Source organism: Coptis chinensis, chromosome 9 (assembly GCF_015680905.1).
Source record: "Coptis chinensis isolate HL-2020 chromosome 9, ASM1568090v1, whole genome shotgun sequence".
NCBI lineage: Eukaryota > Viridiplantae > Streptophyta > Magnoliopsida > Ranunculales > Ranunculaceae > Coptis > Coptis chinensis.
This window is the reverse complement of record NC_141464.1, coordinates 68701406-68726985: the sequence shown is the minus strand read 5'-3', so window position 1 is coordinate 68726985 and position 25580 is coordinate 68701406. Positions and strand designations below refer to the sequence as shown.

The 25580-nt window shown below is 35.0% G+C and overlaps 3 long non-coding RNA genes and 1 pseudogene across 6 annotated transcripts; 2 read left to right on the top strand and 2 right to left on the bottom strand.

The window, feature by feature from the left end:
- Positions 1–1529: 1529 nt before the first annotated feature.
- On the top strand, positions 1530–8558 carry LOC147477622 (uncharacterized). Of its 3 annotated transcripts, XR_015209263.1 has the most exons (5): positions 1530–1681; positions 6190–6265; positions 6823–6859; positions 7048–8330; positions 8411–8558. It is a non-coding gene; the product is annotated as an uncharacterized LOC147477622 (long non-coding RNA). The 3 variants fall into 3 exon arrangements; XR_015209262.1 differs by lacking the exons at positions 1530–1681; positions 6190–6265 and having other exon boundaries at positions 6790–6859; XR_015209261.1 differs by lacking the exons at positions 1530–1681; positions 6190–6265; positions 6823–6859 and having other exon boundaries at positions 6904–8330.
- Positions 8559–10966: 2408 nt separating this feature from the next.
- LOC147477620 (uncharacterized) lies at positions 10967–17867 on the top strand. Its single transcript, XR_015209227.1, has 7 exons — positions 10967–11426; positions 11507–11561; positions 12394–12469; positions 12560–13062; positions 15925–16688; positions 17277–17412; positions 17481–17867. It is a non-coding gene; the product is annotated as an uncharacterized LOC147477620 (long non-coding RNA).
- On the bottom strand, positions 13093–14897 carry LOC147477621 (high affinity nitrate transporter 2.5 pseudogene; annotated as a pseudogene).
- Positions 17868–23230: 5363 nt separating the features above from the next.
- Positions 23231–24472, bottom strand: LOC147477619 (uncharacterized). 2 transcript variants are annotated; one of them, XR_015208566.1, is made up of 4 exons: positions 24438–24472; positions 24009–24090; positions 23736–23879; positions 23231–23577 (listed from the first exon to the last, which is right to left on the bottom strand). It is a non-coding gene; the product is annotated as an uncharacterized LOC147477619 (long non-coding RNA). The 2 variants fall into 2 exon arrangements; XR_015208565.1 differs by lacking the exons at positions 23231–23577; positions 24438–24472 and having other exon boundaries at positions 23748–23879; positions 24009–24405.
- Positions 24473–25580: the final 1108 nt, after the last annotated feature.

Sequence of the window (25580 nt, the reverse complement as noted above, 5' to 3'; positions counted from 1 at the left end):
TAGATCCTTGTGTGCCTGTTATCGCTTCCATATCTAAACCGACCACCTCCTTCCGGAGCTACCTCAAGAAAACCACCCTGCGTTCTAGAGAAAAAGGCTATGCACAGGCCCTAGATTCTAGGTTAAGGTTTATGTAGCATATTAGAGATTTGAAAAGATAGTTTGATAGGAAATTTGTTTGGAGAGAGAGAGTTTTGTTTGGAGAGAGAGAGTTTTAATGGAGTCTCTGTTTTCGCCCACAGGATAGGCTTCTTTTTTATCCATAACTTGTTTTTTATCCCCACTACTGTTGACAACACCCAGATTGTATTAGTTCAGTTCTGAATGTGGTGTTCTAGCTCTCTGCCAGCTGTCGCTCACCGTGATCAATTGTCAGTCTAGGCACAACAATTACTGTCGATTTGAACATCCATTAACTATTTGTTATGGATCGAAATAGAAGATTGTTCTACGAATGAGAATTTATGCTGTCAGGTGTGATGGAAAGTGAAACGTAGTAAGGTTTCCCCTGTTGAAACTTCTTCTGAATTAGTGAAGGTCATAAGAATCTCTAGCTGTGTTGGTGAACATTATAGGGGGTGGAAGTTGGAAATCTCTGTAATCTTGCCTTGTTTATGGGCATTTACTTCTTTACAAGCCAGAAAAAAGGTGTCTTCAATTTGGAAGATGGCACTAGCAAGACGATTCGTCAAAGTGATCTCCATTCATTCTTATTACTTAGAATGTAGGAACAGATTTTTTTTTTTGCAGACCAAAGTCTTTCAAGTTTTTCGAGGTTGGGCTTGGTGACGTGAACTATAAGAGTTCAATATTTACCAATCAAATGATAAGAGTTCTGACCGGAAACTCACAATCATTTGTCGTGAATCCCCCAGATAGAGTTGCTTTCTGTTCATTTTTGACCTCAACTATCAAATTCAATAATTCACAAAGAAACCTTGTAATCAGTTGGAAACACCTCAGAAGTTGTAGCTTCAACGTAGAATTCAACACCATCGTTTCCTTGATGCATTTGTTTGACAGTAAACTAAATTTTCCTCATAACTTTTGGAATTTTCCTAATATCTCTTAGGGGGTGTTTGGATCCTATTTATTTATTGCCAAAAAGTGTTTATTAGTGAAAAAATATTTTTTGAAAAAATAAATGTGTTTGGTTTCTATTTAAAAAAAAAATAGTTTTTCATCCAAAAAACACTTTTTGATCCCAAAAACTTGTTTTATGATAATTAGATAAAACTTGTTTTTCAAGTTAAAAAACTATTTTTCTTTGAATGAAACACTTTGGGTCTTAAAAGGCAAATGAACTCCCTGGGATGTTTTAGACTTTTAGTGATTTATCTTGCGATATATGCCAAAAAATATATCGAGAAACTTAGTACGGAATCTGTTTTGATAAAATAGCTTTTAAAAAAAATCACAACCAAACATGTTTATTGAAAAACTGTTTTTAGAATAAATACTTTTCCATAGAAATGTTTTTTTAAGAAAAAATGATTTTTTGAAAAAATGAGAACCAAACACCCACTTAGCCTAATGTTTCCAGTCCGGGATTCCGCCCTGTTGGCATCTTGAACATTTTGACTATAAAAGAGATAGAGAATTATAGAAATACCAAACTTTGGATTTCCCAAACTATATTTTGGCTCTTTCTCCGAGCCCTCTGCAGTGGAAACGAATTCAGGTGCGCAAGTGAAGCCATGTTATTGTGTTTTTTCGTTTCTTCATTTTCATGCCCAAGTTTGTATTGTTGCTTGTCTTTAGTCAAGTTGAATTCATGTTTTTTTTCTTGGTTGATACTTGTTCCTGTTATTTGTGTTTTTATTAAGCTGATCAAGTTAACAGTCAAAAGACGACTATGACTGAAAACATAAAGCTAAGTTGATCAAATATTACAGAATCGAGTATCACCACAAAAAAACCAAACAAAATCTACTAACTAAAATCAAAGAGCATATATGGAATTAAGAAATCTACAACCATTCACTTTACTTGTACAAATGAAGTTACTAGAGTTCAGATTTTACAATCAACTTTCCAAACATTAAATATTCTAACATAGCATAATTTCATCTCTCAAAACTCAGAACAGACAACGAGTTCAACATATAGTATAATCTGTGGTTGATACTGTTGTGTTTTGACTTATAACATAGGTATTAGTGTTGTCTTCCATTGGTTGGAACAAGTAATGTCTTATTAATAACTCCTACCTCTGATCTGATTCTATGTTCTGCTTTAAAATCCGTCAGATTAAAATTTACGTGCACTTACATCTTTGCCAGGCAATGGAGATGACGAAAGGAGTTAGTCCGGGTAGTTGGAGCCAACTTCCTGATGAACTCTTAAGCCTAATCAATGAACGTCTTTCTCTTCTTGATTTGATCCGGTTTAGTTGCGTTTGCCCTACATGGAGATCAGTTTCCGCATCTGAAATCTCCCACAGAAGATATCAATTACCATGGCTGATACTTCCCAATGAAGTTGAGCCCAACGAAGAAGACAGCTCTTCTCATGATCCTTTCATTCGTTCTGGTGGTATTTACACACTAATTTCTCGTATGCATCGCAAGCAAGACACCATTTATCGGGATGGACTCCTTAGTTTTTAGTATTTTGGAGAGTAAAATATACAAAGTAGAGATGCCAGATAAACATCGAATCTGCGGTACTTCTTATGGATGGCTAATTACCATTGGCGAGAACTCTGATATGAGATTATTTCATCCCTTTACTGGAAAAGTCTTGGACCTCCCTCCACTCAAGTTCCGCCAGTGTCTTCGCTACAAATATAGATTGGGAACCGGTTTCCTCTATAATGCCACCATAAATACCAATACCAAGGAATGCGACACAGACTACATTTGTAATATTCGTGTGGATGAGGTGATCCCCTCTAGTGATCCTGATTGCAATAGTTCTGTTTCTCATCCTCGTGTTGTCCTCAGTGTCCCTTCACTTCATGGGAAGATACTTTGCAAGCGATTGTTGTTTACTAGGCCTGGAAAGGATGACCCTGGATTGCAGTAGGAATTGAATGTGAGAACCACTACAATGATCTTTTATATTACAAAGGAGAATACTACGGTCTCCTGTTTGATGGAGAAGTTGTTGTAGTGAAGGGGCTTGCTGCTGGCGCTCCCCTGCGTACTACCTCAAGGGTTACATCATCCGACAATTTTGATTTTTCAAGCGTTTATCTGGTGGCAACTTCTTCAGATCTTTTGAAGGTCACAAGGTTTTGTGATAATTCTGAGGGTACTCTGCGGTTTGTGGTTCAAAAACTAGATATTGGTAAATCTGAGTGGATAGAAGTCGAAAGTCTATGTAATTGTGCATTGTTTGTGGGCGTGAATGACTCATTCTCCGTAGTGGCATCTGACTTTCCTGGATGTGAAGAGAATTGCATATACTTCTTCACGAGTGAGGACAAAGGTATCTTCAATCTGGAAGATGGTACAATTCAGATTATTTGTCCAAGTGATTCCTAATTTATTTCTCTGCAGCCCATACGGTTTTTAGTAGATTTCTAATAAATTGTTCCAACCCCGTAAGTTTAAATTTTAAAAACCCTCGATAAACTCAAAGATTGCAAGTATAGATTTATGTTAAGCTAATTGTGAGTTTCCCGGCCTTTTCATTATGTAGAATCTTTTGGAAACTTATGCTATGCAAATTTCAAAGTAAGTTGGACAGTATTAGCTCTTTACTGAATGTGGTGTTCTTGCTCTCTGCTGGCTGTCGCTGACAATTTATATTGCAAAAATTAACTGAGTATTGACGGGTGATCAATTGTCAGTCTAGGCACAACAATTAATGTCGATCAAAATAGAGATAGTTCGGGTGTGAAGGAAAGTGTGATGTAGTAACGGGTATTGACACAATAATAGCAACGGTAAGGTTTCCCTTGTTGAAACATCTTCTGACATACTGAAGCACCGCAGAAGAATAGCTTCAACATAGAATTTTATCTTGGGTTAACTAGTATTACCCCCTAGATGGGAAATTAGGGTCTCCCCCCTAAATACACACAAAAAAAAGTCAAAGTGGGTTGACCGAAATTTTTTTGTGTGTATTTAGGGAGGAGACCCTAATTTTCCATCAAGTTGGGGGGGGGGGGGTAATACTAGTTCACCCTTATATCTTTAGTAGGAAACTCCTTGGCAACCATCGTTGTTGTGTTACGTTTCTCATCAAAGACCATGAATACTAAGTAGTTGAGAATGCTCCCAGTGAAACACGTCAGCCCCTTTTTTACTCTAATAGAGACATGTCACCCTCCGCAAAAAAGAAGAAGCAAATCCACGCCCTTTTGAATTGTTCAGAAAAAACCAAAAAAACAGAAAGTCTATAAGAAAAACCTCTCTCTTCCTCTTATCTCCATTCTTAAACAAAAAGAAACCTTAAAATTGAGAGCTCTCTAAAGTAGTAACTCAGGAAACCTAACTTACTGCAAGGATAGAATATGCAAAGTTTTTACAGTATACGGTCAAAGAAATGGCAAAAGAAGTTCAAAATTCGCGTTCCATAAACCAATCTCTCTCTCTAAAAAAAATCTGAATGTCGTCATTTTTGTTTTGGGTAATATTAAAGATGTTATTAATGAGGAGGGTGTTACAAAAGAAGATGTCTGAGAAAGCAACCATGGCGTTTTCTATGGCGAAGCTAGACTTCAATTAGCGGTAGAGTCTTTAGAATCTGCGGAAAGAAAACAGGTATCTCTGTTGATGATTCAAGAGAGGGTGATCTGAGAGAATGGTGAAAAAAAATGGGGCCGGTTTTGATGGAAGAAGAGGTACTTTTGGTTGCTTAGGATGAGATAGTCAAACTGTAGAAATAATTTGGAAAAATGTCACCGGAGTTAAGTCGGTTACAAAGTAAAAAAAGAGGAGATCTGTAGGAAGTAGACAGACTTAGTGAGGTCGCAGAGCTCACAAATGAATGCTTTGAAAGCAGAGGAGGATGTGGCAAATATAATGCACCTAGCGAGTAAGTGCAATCACATTTGAAGTTGAGGCTACTAAACATGTCAATGACGCAAAGATTGCTTTGGAGAGCAGAGAAACTTCACGAGTTGGAAGGATTTATGTGTTTATGATTTAAAGGGGAAATTGCTCGTTCAACCAAAAAAAACGGAAAGAGTTGAATCCTCTTTCCTCTTCTATTATTACTACGGTCGGTGGACTCTTTTTCTCTCTCACATCAAGCCCTCAAAACCAACCAAGTATACTTCTCTCTCCCACTATAAGATCTATTTCATCATTTCATCACTTCAATTTCTAATAAAATTATTGTTTTTTGTAGTGAGTAGAATAATTGGTGGTGATGGGGGCTTCAAATTTTGTTGAGAAAGAGAATGGTTAGTTTAAAATCATGCCTGAACTGATACATTTTTGGCCTTTTACTCTTTATTGCCGTTGATTATCTAAGAAAAAAACCTTTATTGGTGTAACAGACCGAATATAATGAAAGGTTCTTTTCAGAGATCCGTTAGAATCTTAGATAATGTTTTTTGTAGAGGAATTCTAGATAATTATGGCTGCAGTTTGCAACAATTTTTTTCACACTATGCAACAGGTTTGTAATAAAACAAGCGAAGCGTGAAATGCTTGTTCAAATAATTTTTTAATAGCTATCTAACTAATTATAAGCTATGAATCCTATGATCCCGAAGAAAAAAACTTAATTTAAGTGATATAGAGTGTATGTGATAGTTATCTAACGAATTAAAAGTGGTATGAAGTGAGCATCAGGACTTCAGTTCAACACATAAGGCAAAATTTGCTTGCACGATAGAAACATTTCCAACTAAATGATTTAGTTAGTGCAATCCGAAAAATTAGATATATACTCTAATGTCCCTGTGTCCACATCGGTGGGAACAATTGTCCCTAACTCCATATTGTTAGGATTTAGGAGCAAGGATTTAGGAGCAGTGAGTGTAAATGGGTGATAGCTTTTGGAAAAGAGTCTACATCTTCATTATTGGCGTACTTTTATTTTACAACCTAAGAGGCTACGAGAAGTGCGTTAGTTGGTCTGTGTTCTTTTTACTGTGTTTGCATTGGACAAGGATTATGTATGAACCAATTGCTGTCGCTTGAATATTTGAGAATGTCGACCAGTCAATTCGTTGTGCGGGTACTTTTTAACTTTTGTAAGTGAACCCTATATAATGTTCTTTTCACATAGGTGATATGGGGTGGCCTTTTGTTAAAGCTTTCAAGTCTAATGATCTTGAATCCTTCATCAATGGCGTTGTCAAGAGGTTAGTCTGTTTCTCTCTCCTTCTATTTCTGTCTGGAATTCATGAAAATACAGGTTAATGATTTCAAATGTTGTTGGCGTTTGATTGAAGATAAATGGCAACTAAAAGTGATGCTGGTATGCACTCACAGCTTTGCTTTAGCATTGCCCTGTACAAATAATAGAAATAGTTTATATAATTATTCAAAGCTGAATTTTTATCCTATTGAACATTGCTGTTAGTAGAAAAAAGGTGAGTCATATATTGCCAACATTTTCTTTAGTCTAATAGGAAGCTACATGAAGGTTCTTTTGATTTCGATTAAGTAAAAGAGTAGATTAGTTATGTTTAGGAAATATGAAAATAGAGTAAGACTTGGTTTGGCACTCATTTGCAAATTTGAGCCGCTAGAATCTCATTTGAGATTGTCTTTTCCTGCAAAGAGTAATATCTTTAGCCTGATTACTTCTCAAATTTCTGCCACAAAAGCGGAGTGGAAGACATCATTATGGCGACATTGACCACTGTGATTTTGGTGACCCCTACCGACATTGAAGATTTTGGTGAAACTCAAGCAGGTGGATCGTTTGAAAGATTTGAAGTATGGAGAAACAGGTACGTCCGAAACAACACATATGTGCGCATATTTTACATATTTTTCATTTTTGGTTTGTATCCCAGAAGTATTACTAATTTAAGTTTTGAAATGTAGAGTATACAAATGCTTATAGTGTTTTTTTTACACACATGATAAACATTCTAACAAAATAATATATTGAATGGTATAAACTTATGCGTCATAGAAGAATTATGATGTCTGCAAGTACAAACAACAGCCACAGAGAAGAAGTGCTAAAAGAGTATAGAAGAAGACATCCACAGCTAATGGAATATCAAAGTCCCAGTGGTATGTTCCTAATCAAAATACACAATTTTTTATTCTCATTTGATTTTAAGATACCACATCAATTGACAAAATACTAGTTCACCCTTATATCTTTAGTAGGAAACTCCTTGGCAACCATCGTTGTTGTGTTACGTTTCTCATCAAAGACCATGAATACTAAGTAGTTGAGAATGCTCCCAGTGAAACACGTCAGCCCCTTTTTTACTCTAATAGAGACATGTCACCCTCCGCAAAAAAGAAGAAGCAAATCCACGCCCTTTTGAATTGTTCAGAAAAAACCAAAAAAACAGAAAGTCTATAAGAAAAACCTCTCTCTTCCTCTTATCTCCATTCTTAAACAAAAAGAAACCTTAAAATTGAGAGCTCTCTAAAGTAGTAACTCAGGAAACCTAACTTACTGCAAGGATAGAATATGCAAAGTTTTTACAGTATACGGTCAAAGAAATGGCAAAAGAAGTTCAAAATTCGCGTTCCATAAACCAAATCTCTCTCTCTAAAAAAATCTGAATGTCGTCATTTTTTGTTTTGGGTAATATTAAAGATGTTATTAATGAGGAGGGTGTTACAAAAGAAGATGTGCAGAAAGCAACCATGGCGTTTTCTATGGCAGAAGCTAGACTTCAATTCGCGGTAGAGTCTTTAGAATCTGTGAAAGAAACAGGTATCTCTGTTGATGATTCAGTAGAGGGTGATACAGAGAATGGTGAAAAAAATGGGGCGTCGGTTTCAGTGGAAGAAGAGGTACTTTTGGTTGCTTAGGATGAGATAGTCAACTGTAGAAATAATTTGGAAAAATGTCACTCGGAGTTAAGTCGGTTACAAAGTAAAAAAGAGGAGATGCAGAAGGAAGTAGACAGACTTAGTGAGGTCGCAGAGAGCTCACAAATGAATGCTTTGAAAGCAGAGGAGGATGTGGCAAATATAATGCACCTAGCAGAACAGGCAGTCACATTTGAAGTTGAGGCTACTAAACATGTCAATGACGCAAAGATTGCTTTGGAGAGAGCAGAGAAACTTCACGAGTTGGAAGGATTTATGTGTTTATGATTTAAAGGGGGGAAATTGCTCTGTTCAACCAAAAAAAAAACGGAAAGAGTTGAATCCTCTTTCCTCTTCTATTATTACTACAGTCGGTGGACTCTTTTCTCTCTCACACATCAAGCCCTCAAAACCAACCAAGTATACTTCTCTCTCCCACTATAAGATCTATTTCATCATTTCATCACTTCAATTTCTAATAAAATTATTGTTTTTTGTAGTGAGTAGAATAATTGGTGGTGATGGGGGCTTCAAATTTTGTTGAGAAAGAGAATGGTTAGTTTAAAATCATGCCTGAACTGATACATTTTTGGCCTTTTACTCTTTATTGCCGTTGATTATCTAAGAAAAAAACCTTTATTGGTGTAACAGGACCGAATATAATGAAAGGTTCTTTTCAGAGATCCGTTAGAATCTTAGATAATGTTTTTTTGTAGAGGAATTCTAGATAATTATGGCTGCAGTTTGCAACAATTTTTTCACACTATGCAACAGTTTGTAATAAAACAAGCAGTAACGTAGTACTGTTCAAATAATTTTTTTTAATAGCTATCTAACTAATTATAAGCGCTATGAATCCTATGATCCCGAAGAAAAAAACTTAATTTAAGTGATATAGAGTGTATGTGATAGTTATCTAACGAATTAAAAGTGGTATGAAGTGAGCATCAGTACTTCAGTTCAACACATAAGGCAAAATTTGCTTGCACGATAGAAACATTTCCAACTAAATGATTTAGTTAGTGCAATCCGAAAATTAGATATATACTCTAATGTCCTGTGTCCACATCGGTGGGAACAATTGTCCCTAACTCCATATTGTTAGGATTTAGGAGCAAGGATTTAGGAGCAGTGAGTGTAAATGGGTGATAGCTTTTGGAAAAGAGTCTACATCTTCATTATTGGCGTACTTTTATTTTACAACCTAAGAGGCTACGAGAAGTGCGTTAGTTGGTCTGTGTTCTTTTTACTGTGTTTGCATTGGACAAGGATTATGTATGAACCAATTGCTGTCGCTTGAATATTTGAGAATGTCGACCAGTCAATTCGTTGTGCGGGTACTTTTTAACTTTTGTAAGTGAACCCTATATAATGTTCTTTTCACATAGGTGATATGGGGTGGCCTTTTGTTAAAGCTTTCAAGTCTAATGATCTTGAATCCTTCATCAATGGCGTTGTCAAGAGGTTAGTCTGTTTCTCTCTCCTTCTATTTCTGTCTGGAATTCATGAAAATCTGGGTTAATGATTTCAAATGTTGTTGGCGTTTGATTGAAGATAAATGGCAACTAAAAGTGATGCTGGTATGCACTCACAGCTTTGCTTTAGCATTGCCCTGTACAAATAATAGAAATAGTTTATATAATTATTCAAAGCTGAATTTTTATCCTATTGAACATTGCTGTTAGTAGAAAAAAGGTGAGTCATATATTGCCAACATTTTCTTTAGTCTAATAGGAAGCTACATGAAGGTTCTTTTGATTTCCGGTCGTAAAAGAGTAGATTAGTTATGTTTAGGAAATATGAAAATAGAGTAAGACTTGGTTTGGCACTCATTTGCAAATTTGAGCCGCTAGAATCTCATTTGAGATTGTCTTTTCCTGCAAAGAGTAATATCTTTAGCTTTGATTACTTCTCAAATTTCTGCCACAAAACGGGAGTGGAAGACATCATTATCACTGACATTGACCCTGTGATTTTGGTGACCCTCTGACATTGAAGATTTTGGTGAAACTCAAGGTGTGGATCGTTTGAAAGATTTGAAGTATGGAGAAACAGTGCGTCGAAACAACACATAAAGCATATTTTACATATTTTTCATTTTTGGTTTGTATCCCAGAAGTATTACTAATTTAAGTTTTGAAATGTAGAGTATACAAATGCTTATAGTGTTTTTTTTACACACATGATAAACATTCTAACAAAATAATATATTGAATGGTATAAACTTATGCGTCATAGAAGAATTATGATGTCTGCAAGTACAAACAACAGCCACAGAGAAGAAGTGCTAAAAGAGTATAGAAGAAGACATCCACAGCTAATGGAATATCAAAGTCCCAAAGTGGTATGTTCCTAATCAAAATACACAATTTTTTATTCTCATTTGATTTTAAGATACCACATCAATTGACAAAATACTAGTTCACCCTTATATCTTTAGTAGGAAACTCCTTGGCAACCATCGTTGTTGTGTTACGTTTCTCATCAAAGACCATGAATACTAAGTAGTTGAGAATGCTCCCAGTGAAACACGTCAGCCCCTTTTTTACTCTAATAGAGACATGTCACCCTCCAAAAAAAGAAGCAAATCAAATCCCCCTTTTGAATTGTTGAGGAAAAACCAAAAACAGAAAGTCTATAAGAAAAACCTCTCTCTTCCTCTTATCTCCATTCTTAAACAAAAGAAACCTTAAAATTGAGAGCTCTCTAAAGTAGTAACTCGGGAAACCTAACTACTGCAAAAGGATAGAATATGCAAAGTTTTTACGAAGATAATGGTCAAAGAAATGGCAAAAGAAGTTCAAAATTAAGCGTTCCATAAACCAAATCTCTCTCTCTAAAAAATCTGAATGTCGTCATTTTTGTTTTGGGTAATATTAAAGATGTTATTAATGAGGAGGGTGTTACAAAAGAAGATGTGCGAAAGCAACCATGGCGTTTTCTATGGCGAAGCTAGACTTCAATTCAGCGGTAGAGTCTTTAGAATCTGTGAAAGAAAAGTATCTGTTGATGATTCAAAGAGAGGGTGATACAGAGAATGGTGAAAAAAATGGGGCGTCGGTTTCAGTGGAAGAAGAGGTACTTTTGGTTGCTTAGGATGAGATAGTCAACTGTAGAAATAATTTGGAAAAATGTCACTCGGAGTTAAGTCGGTTACAAAGTAAAAAAGAGGAGATGCAGAAGGAAGTAGACAGACTTAGTGAGGTCGCAGAGAGCTCACAAATGAATGCTTTGAAAGCAGAGGAGGATGTGGCAAATATAATGCACCTAGCAGAACAGGCAGTCACATTTGAAGTTGAGGCTACTAAACATGTCAATGACGCAAAGATTGCTTTGGAGAGAGCAGAGAAACTTCACGAGTTGGAAGGATTTATGTGTTTATGATTTAAAGGGGGGAAATTGCTCTGTTCAACCAAAAAAAAAACGGAAAGAGTTGAATCCTCTTTCCTCTTCTATTATTACTACAGTCGGTGGACTCTTTTCTCTCTCACACATCAAGCCCTCAAAACCAACCAAGTATACTTCTCTCTCCCACTATAAGATCTATTTCATCATTTCATCACTTCAATTTCTAATAAAATTATTGTTTTTTGTAGTGAGTAGAATAATTGGTGGTGATGGGGGCTTCAAATTTTGTTGAGAAAGAGAATGGTTAGTTTAAAATCATGCCTGAACTGATACATTTTTGGCCTTTTACTCTTTATTGCCGTTGATTATCTAAGAAAAAAACCTTTATTGGTGTAACAGACCGAATATAATGAAAGGTTCTTTTCAGAGATCCGTTAGAATCTTAGATAATGTTTTTTTGTAGAGGAATTCTAGATAATTATGGCTGCAGTTTGCAACAATTTTTTCACACTATGCAACAGTTTGTAATAAAACAAGCAGTAACGTAGTACTGTTCAAATAATTTTTTTTAATAGCTATCTAACTAATTATAAGCGCTATGAATCCTATGATCCCGAAGAAAAAAACTTAATTTAAGTGATATAGAGTGTATGTGATAGTTATCTAACGAATTAAAAGTGGTATGAAGTGAGCATCAGTACTTCAGTTCAACACATAAGGCAAAATTTGCTTGCACGATAGAAACATTTCCAACTAAATGATTTAGTTAGTGCAATCCGAAAATTAGATATATACTCTAATGTCCTGTGTCCACATCGGTGGGAACAATTGTCCCTAACTCCATATTGTTAGGATTTAGGAGCAAGGATTTAGGAGCAGTGAGTGTAAATGGGTGATAGCTTTTGGAAAAGAGTCTACATCTTCATTATTGGCGTACTTTTTATTTTTACAACCTAAGAGGCTACGAGAAGCGCGTTAGTTGGTGCGTGTTCTTTTCTTGTGTTTGCATTGGACAAGGATTATGTATGAACCAATTCTTTGCCGCTTGAATATTTGAGAATGTCGACCCGGTCAATTCGTTGCGGGTACTTTTAACTTTTGTAAGTGAACCCTATATAATGTTCTTTTCACATAGGTGATATGGGGTGGCCTTTTGTTAAAGCTTTCAAGTCTAATGATCTTGAATCCTTCATCAATGGCGTTGTCAAGAGGTTAGTCTGTTTCTCTCTCCTTCTATTTCTGTCTGGAATTCATGAAAATACAGGTTAATGATTTCAAATGTTGTTGGCGTTTGATTGAAGATAAATGGCAACTAAAAGTGATGCTGGTATGCACTCACAGCTTTGCTTTAGCATTGCCCTGTACAAATAATAGAAATAGTTTATATAATTATTCAAAGCTGAATTTTTATCCTATTGAACATTGCTGTTAGTAGAAAAAAGGTGAGTCATATATTGCCAACATTTTCTTTAGTCTAATAGGAAGCTACATGAAGGTTCTTTTGATTTCCGGTCGTAAAAGAGTAGATTAGTTATGTTTAGGAAATATGAAAATAGAGTAAGACTTGGTTTGGCACTCATTTGCAAATTTGAGCCGCTAGAATCTCATTTGAGATTGTCTTTTCCTGCAAAGAGTAATATCTTTAGCCTGATTACTTCTCAAATTTCTGCCACAAAAACGGGAGTGGAAGACATCATTACTGCTGACATTGACCTTGTGATTTTGGTGACCCTACTGACATTGAAGATTTTGGTGAAACTCAAGCAGGTGGATCGTTTGAAAGATTTGAAGTATGGAGAAACAGGTACGTCCGAAACAACACATATGTGCGCATATTTTACATATTTTTCATTTTTGGTTTGTATCCCAGAAGTATTACTAATTTAAGTTTTGAAATGTAGAGTATACAAATGCTTATAGTGTTTTTTTTACACACATGATAAACATTCTAACAAAATAATATATTGAATGGTATAAACTTATGCGTCATAGAAGAATTATGATGTCTGCAAGTACAAACAACAGCCACAGAGAAGAAGTGCTAAAAGAGTATAGAAGAAGACATCCACAGCTAATGGAATATCAAAGTCCCAGTGGTATGTTCCTAATCAAAATACACAATTTTTTATTCTCATTTGATTTTAAGATACCACATCAATTGACAAGGCATAAGAAATTTGTGGTTTGAGATAAATCAAGACCTGAGTCTGAAAATTGAAACGCACAAGCGCCAGATTGGGTCATCATTAACACACTGAGTCTCCTATCTAGAGTGCAAGACCCATATGCTAACATTGTTCTACATGGAACTAATCAAAGTTGCAATGTTAAGACTTTTAGTTCTATTAATGACCCTTCTAGATATACCGTAGTGAATAAAAGGCCCAATTTTTCTAAATGAAGTCACACATTCTGTCATTACTAGACGGAAACCATGTGATCAATTCTAAGAAGTTAGGTTATTGACAGAGAAGTCTTTCTAGGCTTACGAGCTGCAATGATTCCGGCAGTTTCGAGCTTTAGATTGAACCTGTCATAAAAGTATTGTGCAATTATGTTGTCCACCGTCAATTCCACTCCAAAACAATACCCATAAGTCAAGGCCAAAATCCACCCTCTGTAATTGGTGACCCCGTGGTAGAACATCTGCGACAATTTATCTTTTGCTCTCTCTCCTGACTTCTGGAGCGGCTTGAAGTTACTTTCTGGTAGGTCTTGGACAAAGATCAAGATGGCAAATGCTGTCAAAGTTTGGAACAGGGCAGGAATGAAGAATGTTATGTGCCAGGCGGTGAAAGTGGTTTCTCCAAGGTGATTGATGAGCGAGTAAACTAGTGGCATGAGGAGCTGGGTGGCGCCACCACCAAGGTTGCCCCAGCCACCCGCAACACCGTTGGCAAACCCTACAACGGGAGCAGAGAACATGCTGCTCATCCAGAACTGAGTGGAGACAAAGGTCGAGAGTGAGAATCCTGTGAAGAAACGAACAAGGAGGAAAAAGATTGGAGAGTTGGTAGTGCAGTGAAGTACACTGCAGGTGAAGTAAGGAGGATGACTGAGGGGTGGCATTGAGATCGAGGTCGTCACGAATGATGGGAAGAATAGGTGGGGCTGCAAAAGTGGAGACGAAGCAGGCCAAAAACGATATCCACGACAAGTGAAAAGCTCACATATGGGGTGGAGCAGCTGAGAACAGTCGGAATTCAGTTGCCTTATTCTCAGAATCCATTGGAATGGCAAATTTGAGACGTTCAGATTCTGCTTTAGGACCTGATGTTTTCTAAGAATTTGATTTCACTTTGACAAGTCTGTGAAGATTGAGCTTTGGTCACATAACATGTATAATTGGTTGAACGTGCTCTTTTGATTTTACACAGGACGTGAGTTATTCTACCACCTATATGCTATTTTTGTTCATTGGTTGTACTGTTTTCTTTTGTAAGTCTTTTTCCTTGAATACTTTGACTTCAAATTCAACCAATGTCTGCATGACTAAATGCATAATATGACACTATCATGTGATATGAATGAAGACTTATAGCTTAAACCATTATCATGCATGTATTCATGCTGATCTTATTTTGGTTGTAGAAATTCATTTCTTTGGATTTTACCTGGAAGTCCGTTATTCAGAGTCATTCTTTTTTGCCATTGTTTGGGTTGTATTGTTGGAGTGGAGCTCGCTATTTCTGAAATTTATTTGACTTGAAATGAAAGGATATTATGATGAATACTTTCAAGCATTTATAGTGTGTGTGGTTTGTGTCATAGTTCGTTTCAGTAGCTCCTTGTTGGCAATATGATCCTTAATTAACTGCCCTGTAGAATCCTTGAGTAGGTACCAGCTGGCCGAATTCGAGGTAATGTTTAGTATGTATTGTTTGATTAAAAGAAAAGCTTATTTGAGGATATTGATTTTAGTATTAGAACCTACCTAAGAACAAATTTCGATAATTACTTGAGATACTCTTCATGGCCTTAACACAACGCAAACATCTTTTTCTGCATCAAGAAGACTTCAGAAGACAAAAGCTAGCTTAGGTAAATTGGATAGTCAATAAAGTGACATATTACCCATTGTTATCCAGCTCAGCAGTTATTAGTTATAAAAAAACTCCTAACATACTTAAACAACTTAACCTTTAATTAGCAATGACTAAAGCATTAAAGCAACAACAAGATATTTTCTTCCATCGTAAATGAGTAAGAGTATTTGAACAGTAATAAGACAAATAGATTAATAAGAAAATCCATTAGAAAATTTTAAACTTAAGTACACTGACGTAGATTCTATCCTGCTAATAGACGATAGTCGGCCCAACCCCTAAGTTGCCTGACAACCGATCCCTGAGTTGCCTAATAGATGACCTGCAATACTTTCTATTTTGGGTGGTTGCAGTGCAGACCCTTCAGTTTGTCTTTAGTTTTTGCAGTCCTACTCTGGATATATATAGAACTTCCAAGTCTCAAACTACATAAGATCTGTTACAAGAAATATTCTCTGTTTGTTTCAAAATTCACTCCACATCTTCATAGATGAAGACATGCAGTCTCTTTCTCTTACAAGTCTTCCTTTCATTGTCCATAGATATGAAACTGATAGACTTTCAATCACCTTTCTTTGATTATTTTTTTAAAAGAAGTTAATACCATTTTCATCTAACAGGTTAAAATTTGAAATATCATGAAGCAGCTGAATGGAAGAGCTTTTAAAAATAACTCCAGAAATGTACGTGTTGTCATTGGATTTACTCTGTATTAAGTTGTTTCAATTATTGTTCAATCCATCATATGCTTATAAGTGAACTTTTTGTGGTAGCAAATTTATCCACACACTATAACGACTTTGTTTCTTTATAACACTTAATTGTTTTTACTCCATATTCCTTCCCTACTGCTCTTGGTATTATTAAGGTCGTTGTACTTTCTGTGGTATTGAAAACACCATTATTAACAATATTGGCCATGTCCATGATAATACCATGTAAAGAGGTCCTATTGGGTGACTACATATAGTAAGGAGACTGATTATTCAATAGTTCTTTGGGAAATGTTTGTTGAGTTTGAATCTTTTCTCTCGAAGTGATTCACTCTGTGTTACTGTTGACACTTTCGTTTATGAATTATATGTTTGCTATTTTTTGGACCCTTTTAGAGTGTATGTGCCATTATTGAGAGCATAGATTTTGTATCACGCTGAAAAACATTGTAGCTGTAGATTGATGATATGCTTGAACAACATTACCAATTGTGGGGGTTGATCTGTTCTCTATACGAAGTTTTGAACACTCTCATGCACTAATCTCTTATACTATTTTTGTGTATGTGCATGAGGGAGAGGGAAACAGAGATCTGTTTTCATGAATGTGATCGAGATATGCTTTGATGAAATGTGAACATGGTCATGTAATCATGTTGAAAAGCTTCCGGGTACGTTTCCTTTTCACCATTGGCTGTAGGCATTAGCTCACAAACACATGGATGTTTGCTTTTGTACCGAGAAGAAAGGGACTGAGAAGCAGTATGATTGTAATCGATTTAAAATCAGTTGAACTTTAATCATTTCTATTACTGATACATAAATTATATACTTGGATTCAGTGCTTGCAACTCAAACAAATTGAACAACAACAGATTGTCCAATTCATAAGTTGTTAGTCCGATTATCCATGAGATCATCGTTAACATCTATTACCATGTTGCGTTCCAATGCAACAACTCTTGCCTTAGCATATTATGGACCCGTATATTATTGACATACCATAACAACCCCCCAAGATAGTTTATTAAGCAATCGTTTACAAAAACCTTGAATATTTAATATTGGTGCATAATATCTGGAGTGTTTGCATTGGCTACAAGGACCTGTTAACTGTAAGTTTATTGCTTTGAGGGTATTAGGGTGGAATTCCTCGATAATGAAGTACATTGTAGACAATATCATAGACTAATGGATACATAAGATTTCCATGTCATGGTAGGCTCAATGGATGACGCATACCATTTATGATTGTTAAGTGCTTGACTAAGTTGCAAGCAGTGGAACTGTTAGACAGTCAAGTGGGATGAGCTCGGCATCGAATCCACACAAGACTTGCTGAATCTGACCGTGGAAGCTTTGCATTGGTTTTCTTCTCTTCTTCTCCTTTCTAAGGTATGTTTCCCTCTTATCACAAATTAGATATTATTACAGCAATTAGTGACATAATCCAGGCTTTCCAGGGAGGCGTGTATGCTGCCATGTTAGTAAATTTATTCCCCAGACAAACAAAAGAAAGAAGACTTGCACCATAGGAACTGTGAAATGATTGTTGCATTTACTGATGACCGGGTGACATTTGATCCAAGATTAATAAGTATTGACATTATGTTATATGTCAAAACCCGCTTCACATGTAGAATATGTATTCTAAGTGAGCATTTGTTTTAAGATGTCTTATAGCTTTTAGTCTTCATGAACTACTTCAATAGAAATACGACAATATTGAAGTAGTTTGAATCACTTATTCTTTTTCTCAATCTCATTTGAATCTGTAATTTCGTTTTATTTCAATCTCTTTACTAATGGCTTCCATGTCAAAGACAAAATTCACATCAGTAAAAGTTCAATCCCTGTTTCTTATAGATTCTCAGTATTTAAATTGGCAATGGATATGCCCCACATTTCATGTCATCGATCTACTAAGATTCATTTTCAGGTCAAGCTGTAAACACCCATCCTGTCCAACTCTTCAATTGATTTGCTATGCAATGTAGATCATTCCCTGAACAAACATTTTAAAAAGTTTTGTGATTATTTTCGTAATGATTTTGGTTTTCCAGGAACGATCTCTCATGAGTAAAATCTCTTTTCATGTTCACGGTGTTTGTTGGAATCCATTTTGTGCATTGATTTCACTTTTTGAATTTCATTGTGTTTATAACTAAAATTAGGGAAAAACCATAAAGACAAAAATGTGACGATGGAGTATATAACTATATATGGTGACTAAATGTGTGAATGCTTTGGAGATGAGCTACTTAACCTGTTGTGAGTTTGTGACTTTATAATTGGTACACATGAATAGTCCCACCTTTGAACAAAATTACCATTGCTTCTTGATGTGGTCATTTCCTTGAGAAAGGAGGAACAGGAATATGATAGCATAGTCAGGGTTATTCATTAAGCTCTTACATTGTTTTCATTGCAAGAGTTGCGTGACTGCACAAGTGGGAATAAATAGATTTAGAGTAAACTTAGATGGTTGTGGAGGCAACCATTGGATAGGGGAAGTTTGTGTTCCAATATTTGGTTTGAATAATCCTGCTTATGATCTACCAATATTTAGATTGAAAGAGAAGGTGCGTGTAAGATCATTGTGAGGACTGTTGGATCCCAACTTGAAAACACAACCGACAGAACAGACGTAGAGATGACAATTTACAAAAGCTAATAAAAAATATTCATAGTGGAGGTGAGATCAAGATTTAAAATTTTGTGCTTTTTTCTAATCTATTGATCAATTTGTTTATACTTATAACTCCTTGAAAGAATCATTATATTTACTCTTCAAAAGAATCTATCAATATACATATATTATTTATTCAAGTGGACTTTAGGCTTTTGAGTCATTAGCTATCTATGTAGCATGTCTGGCCATAGGGCGGGCCAAATGGCTAGTAAAAAGTAACTTCTCAGTATTAATCCTTCAACTAAATTTTGGACTCGGGCATACGCCAAGATCTATTAAATATTTTGTGTGCTGAAAATACTTTACAAAATATCTCACACAAATTTTCGAATCAGAATATATTTTATTGAAAATAAACTGAAATACGTTAATGAGCAGCGATTATGGTGCATAAGTATTTGGAAACTAAGGGATTAAATTGAGATAGTCTCTTCACTTTGTGGTTTAGGATATTAATCAGTAATTTTCAAATGGAATTATCTTAAACTCGATCTAGCTTGTATAATAGTTTTCTTAGATTTATGGTGATTTAGCGGCAAATTTTCGAATCAGAATATATTTTTATTTAAAAATAAACTTGAATACGTTAATGAGCAGCGATTATGGTGCATAAGTACTTGACAATTAATGAGCAGCAATTATGGTGCATAAGTACACTATTCCCACTTGAAAAGATTTATCACATGAACGTGTTCTACGATGAATTGATGAACACAAAAAAAATTCTCTTTCAAGAAAATGCGTTCACCTACTTAGAATACTCCCCCAAGTATTTTCTCTTTTTATTGGTGATTGTTTATATACATGCAAAATATACTTATTCAATTCCAACATGAATAACAGAGAAGATCATGTCGTTCTATGTCTTTCGTCAATGTGAACATGTCAAAGTGTTAACGTAAGATTGGGTGGGAAAAATGAGTAATGACCATTAATTTTCAGATTTGAACAATCTAATAATCAAATGGATGAAAGAAGAGTGTGTCTTTCAAATAATATTCCCTTTCCAAACTTGAAGCTTCAAACACACCTTGAACTTACAATAAAATGTTCAAATATTTCATCTTATTCCACATTTTTCCTTATTTTTTATAGTAGATTGAGCTATTCTCAATGTTTTTGCAAGCACATAATATTACAAAACAAAGTTCGGATGAAGAAATAGTACCACAAAGTTCTTCCAATATTGCACTAATGTTGAAAGGGTTAAGTTTGATGGTATCAATAAAGTGCCACAAAAATAAGTATAACAATAATTCACAAACACTCTTCACTCTTTTGGACCAAAGAATTATCATCCATCAATTATCAGTAGAACACTCGTAAGAATTTTTAAGCTTTGCTATATTTTACTCCAAAATTATTAAAATTCCTACAACCAAAAAATGTTTTAAGTGACTCTCTTTGCAACCAAAGTTTGTTGTGTATCGAATAAAGGTTGTTGAGCTATTACAAGTTTAACTGTAGTTCCATCGCTTTGAAATGCTCATCACAATGCAAATTCAATAATAGCTTTCTTATGCAATACCAAGAGTAGCTCATATAGGACATCATATTATTATGCAACTTGGCAAGATCCTACTCCATGATGATATGGACATTCTATAAGTATCCACACCCATTTATGAAGTTAGAGAGGTGAAACATACTTGGCAGGATCCTACTCCATGATATGAACATTCTATAATCATCCTGACCCATATCTTTTAGTACTATCACATCTTCCTGCACTCATAATTAGCACAAATTTTGAAAATTTATTTTTATCACTATCCCATCTTCCTGTACTCAGGAAAAAAAAGAACAAAACTTAGGAAACTAAAGATAGCCGTCTCGATCAGTTAATTTAATCCTCACTCCTAAATGAAGTGATTTTACTCACTGTATCTTGTATTTGTTCTAAGAGTCAATTCCAATTTCTGTTCCAGGAGCTGAAATAAAATGTAAGAAGGTTGTATATATTCAGTTAAAAAAAATCCAGTGTATTGTTTATAAATGAAATTAGTTAAGTACATATACTTAAGGTTTTGCTTACCATTTGGGCCCTAAAAGAAACCGTCCCAAGTGCCAAATACAATTTTGCTTTTGAGTTCATTTGTGTTTCTCGATAATATTTGAATATAAAATCTAGATTGTTATAGTTAGCTCTTATTGTAATGGAAAAAGCTCTATGGATTCACATATAAACGTACTCTATTGCTCTATATACATTGAATAGAAAAACATCACATGCATAACCGTGCATTACATCTACCTATTTTTCAAATATGACTATCGGTGATCGTCCGATCCTTTCATAGTGTTCTTAAATTGATAGAAGCACAATTCTCTACATTAATGAGAAAGAACTTGGGAGAGTTTGCACCTTGGCATTGATCTCGTGTTAATTTTGGCATTTTCTGAATCGAGTGTTTGAGTGTATGTATGTGAGAGGTTGTGTTTGGATGATTATTAGATATATCATTAGATTGTCTAAAGAAACAATGTCATACAAAGAAGCATAAATCAAATGTGCGAATAAAAGCACCCCTTCATAATAAGCCGATGTTCCTTTTACATATTTAGACTTTCAATATGTATTATCATATTGTAGTTTGCATGTGTTTGAAAATCAGAATGAGATCCAAGAAAGAAAAACAAAAATGAAGAAAAGTGCATATGTTAAAAATGTGAGAGTGCGGGGGATGGGTATTCGGGCACTTACTCGGGAAGTAGATTGGTCTACTTCTTAAGAAATTAATAACCAACAACAAATGCAAATTCCAGGTATATGAAAGGGTTATGCAAATAACATTTTGAGTGTTCTAATTCGGTATATCTCACATAATCCTTAGAGAATGTGGGGAACCATCGAAAGTTGATTTTACACTCTATAATAAGTTATTAAATAAAGAATATGTAGTGTTTTTGAGGCTGCGTTAAGGATATATTCGAAATAAGTCAGTGCTTTATCATAGACACTAAAAGTGTATGATTTGTAATAGGGAATTACCTTCTACAAATTACCTATTTTTTAACAATTTTTTTTATTTGATCAAATATATAAGAATTGGAAATACGCTCAAACTCTCCAAATATAAGAATTAGAAATACACTCAAATTCTCCAAAGAGGTTCCATGTACGTGGGATTGTAGGCTATTAAAAAATACTATCTTTCATATTATAGTGCCACATAGGAGAGAAAAAAAGGTAAACTCACATATTAGAGTGCCACCTAGGAGAGAGAAATTAAAATCCTCAATTGGAGGTCTCTGCTTTAGTATATAGATAATAAATTTTCTTGTTCTTTTAACTCAAACCACAATCTTAGCAATGGAAACATTGAAGTCGATGAGAAGTGATCATTCAGGTGAATGGAGCCAACTTCTCAATGAACTTTTACATCAAATAAGTGAACGTCTCTCTCTTCTTGATTTGATCCGATTCAATTGTGTCTACTCTAATTGGAGATATGTTTCAGTAGCAAATATCCGCCACATAAAACATCACTTACCATGTTTAATAGGTCCATCTAGTGGTCGACAATCCCAACCTTGGCAAAGCAGGAGGTTATTCTAACTGTCTCCTTGGATTTTTAAGTATTTTTGATAGAATGATTCCTAAAGTTGAATTAGATGAGTTGAATGAACAACGAGTATGTGGTTCGTTCTTTGGATGGCTGATTACTACTGAGAAGAATTACAAGCAAGTGCAATTACTATTGGAAAGCTAATACTTTGTTACCTGATGTCCAGCAGCAGTAAGAATAAAAAACCAATAAATTATAGCAGTAGCAACAAACAATCGAGGATTGTGAAATCACAATGTCCTGAAGGCGAAATTTTCGCTAGTATATGCTGACAGCCTCTGACGCACACCTCCCAGGATTCAACGACAAATGATCCCACAAGACAGCACTCCAGTGAGCTCTCGGAACTCTCACAATGTGTGGTTCAACTGATGGTCTTATAGAAAAAGATCAATACGAACGTTGCTAGATCCGCTTATCAAGCAGTGTGATCGAGGAGATCGTGTGTGGAGTCTAATGCAAGAAAGAAAGAAAAAAAAACCCAAAACCAGTTTAAACAAGCCCATTCCCATGTGATGTGATGCCCAATTGTGTGGATTTGCAAACCCCCCAGCACGGGCACACGCACTAAGGTTTTCGGGGCTCCTTCGGGTTTGGGGGGCTCTAAACCCGGCCAGGTGGCCTTGTGGGTACATGAGCACCCTTATATCTCTCTACACAACTACACCTAAGCAAAGACATAAGCCTTATAAACACTAGTAAATGGACAAGTGTGTTGCATGTGTCACGAAAATAGAAAATATTCTTTTGGGAAGAATGATGCAAATATGGTGATAGTAAACACAATTGGGTATAGGTCCACCGCTCCGAAAACATTAATGTTGTAAATATATAATAGCATCTAATAACTACCAGTTTTAAATTTTAGTCTATACAATCCAATAGCTGTTAGATGCTGTGACTGTAGATGGAACTAAAAGTGATTTGACACATACTCATTCTATGTGCATGAAGAAAAATTGACAATTATAGCAAACAAAATCCGGAAAAATGTGCCAAAGAATAACAACTCATTTTGTTAAACATACTATAATGTACTTTAAAGAAAGAAATGTAAATTTTCAGACGCATAGAAATGTCACTAACAAAATTGACTTGGAACAGCAGTGTCATAATATTGATAACTAAAATAAAAAAGAAATAACATCATTGATACAACGTCGAATATATATGCAAATGTCATTGCACAATTAGGCTAAACGTATATTTGTACACTTGTGAAAGCACTTGGGAGATAGTCTGTTGAGAGATGCAACATGAGCTCTGTAGGTGGCCTCTTCTAGTGCTGATTCTAGTTATCTGTAAAAGGCACATTATTTTGACCTAGATATTGGACTTTTTTTTATAGTAAAATCGCCTATATTGGGTCTGAAATCAACTAACTGCATATTGAAGTGGATTTGATTTGACTTTGGTAAAGTATTGACATCAGCATTGAAAGGAAACAATGACTTAACCTGGAAAAAAAATTGGCTTTGACCTTGGACCCAAGCCCGACATTATTGGGGGCTTTGTAAATGTTCTTCAAGGCTGGCACTGAGACTTCAAAGTAGTTACCATTGTAAGTCTGATTGAATGCTTCATTGGTGACATCAACACACCTGTACATTTCATTCTTTCCAATAAGTTTTTCTCTTTTTCCAAAGTGAGTGAGGCTTTTCCATATGACAACGAATTTCATGGATATATAACTCTGAAATGCATCAAATAGAACTACAAATAAATCATACCACCTATATGCATGATTGCATTCTTTCAACGCTTCAAAAAAGGTTTGTCCATAACTAATCCTATCATATGTGAATTCCGGTTCTACAATGGAAACACAAATCAGTCTCAAAAGAATTGAAGAGAGGCGAAAAAAAAGAAAAATAAAAAGAAAATAAAAGAAAGGCAGAGTCACAATGAACTTAAGAAACAAATGTGAGCAGGTAACTAAAGTCCATTACAAACCAAAATAACCATAAGAAATTTAAAAAATAAAATAAATAAAAAAGATTCCATGAGAGAAAATGAAAACTAATAATTTCATAACCAAAAAAGAAGGAAACATTTAAAAAAAAAATTATCATATAACATAGCTAAATCACTTTGAAGAAATATTGAAAGAGTAATCAAAGAAGTCAAACAGTATAAAGGATCAAGAACTATCACTTAACTCGATATTGTCTGCACCATATTAAGTATATTGAGTAACATTCTCTTTAACCTATTTGGTTCAAGACCTATTTATAAGCAACTTTTAGTCAAGCATCATTGTCAATGATGTTATCATTATTTGTAGAGTTACACTAACACTGACGCATGTGACCATATCCAGCAAGGATACGAAGTGTTTAACACAACAAAATATCAAAACTTGAGGTATATCACATATAATATGTGTCCAAGTTGTGTTTGACGTGGATACATAGACGACACAAACTATATTCAAAATATGGCGTCTCCATACATAAGTTAATTGTAAACAGGAAAAGTCAATAAGGACAAATCAACGCCTACTGGAATACTTTATCCTGACAAAAGAAAAGTCATTAATGACTGTAACATCTCATAGGTTTTCCAAAGATAAATCGATGGATAACTATAACACACGTTTGGAAATCATAGCCTGAAGCAATTATTAAGAAGGAAGGTCTACACACAAATACAAATATTCTAAGTGTAAGGTTATGTATGTCTACATAAATAGAAAATGGAAGTACTTGTTATTTGGCATAACTTGAACATTGGTATTCCTTGGAACAAATTTGATTCATATCTTCTTCCTGTATGCTCTAATATAAAAAAAGGAAAATTTTCACACATGAATAAGAGTGAAACTAATGTTTACAAAAGTCGCGCTACGATTCATATATTCTTTTTAAAACTATTCATAACAATGGAAAGAAAGAGCAAGCAGTAATCATAGTTGAGCCTAGCAGTATTATACGGAGAAGGCAACAGTAAACCATGAAAGTGGTAAATTCACTAAATTGACATGGTAAAATAGATAGCTTCATATCCCTTCTCAATGCACCAAACCACCTTATTCAATATTCACTAAGTAAGATGAATATAAAAAATTTGGAAAGTTTGAAGACAGAACAAAATTAAAAATTTGGTACAATAGATAATGCTTAACACACATCTTCATTGACCTAATTAAAAGAGTCGCTTACCAATTTTAACGTGCTACATCTTCAAATATGCATACAATTCTAAGAAAAACTTAAATGACACACGTCTCCCTCAAAACAAGCACAATTCAAACTACCTTAGTCAATGTCTACATATAAAAGTTTAGTCTCATAAGAATCACT